The sequence below is a fragment of the Colobus angolensis genome, unplaced genomic scaffold, assembly GCF_000951035.1.
Source record: "Colobus angolensis palliatus isolate OR3802 unplaced genomic scaffold, Cang.pa_1.0 Scaffold615, whole genome shotgun sequence".
NCBI lineage: Eukaryota > Metazoa > Chordata > Mammalia > Primates > Cercopithecidae > Colobus > Colobus angolensis.
Window position 1 is genome coordinate 186,566 of NW_012119766.1, and position 464 is coordinate 187,029.

Sequence of the window (464 nt, forward strand, 5' to 3'; positions counted from 1 at the left end):
GTTCTGAGAATTTAAAGGTTCCACATTCCAAATCCATGTTGCAATCCAGTAATATTAAAATATAATTATTGGCTATTTTAAAAAGTACATGGCCACGTACCAGGTGTTCATAAAATCTAAAAACATAGATAATATTTTTCATTTCTTACCGATTAAAAATGTCCTTGATGCCATTGTGTTTGTGTATTCGCCTATGTATGTTTTCAGACTTTACCAATACCCTATACAATTGTCAGTTTGAAAATCGTGAAGTCAATCAATTAAGTATAAATGCAAGCCATTAACCAGTTTCTTCAAATCTTGAATTTGAGCTTTTTTACATTCTAATGACACTTAATAAGGGAAAAAATTTCCACATCTGTGAGCAGTAACTGTTGTGCAGGATATACTTTAAAAAATATTTATAAATTATGCCATCAGAAATGTAAAATATTATTTTACATTACATTACAATATTAAAGAAC

General features: G+C 28.4%; 1 protein-coding gene across 1 annotated transcript in view; it reads left to right on the forward strand.

Moving 5' to 3' along the window:
* The window catches only part of LOC105527293 (probable E3 ubiquitin-protein ligase HERC6), a gene marked incomplete at both ends in the record, with an annotated part of 47,201 nt that overhangs the window by 45,960 nt on the left and 777 nt on the right, over positions 1-464 (forward strand). The gene's annotated exons all lie outside the window — the stretch shown is intronic.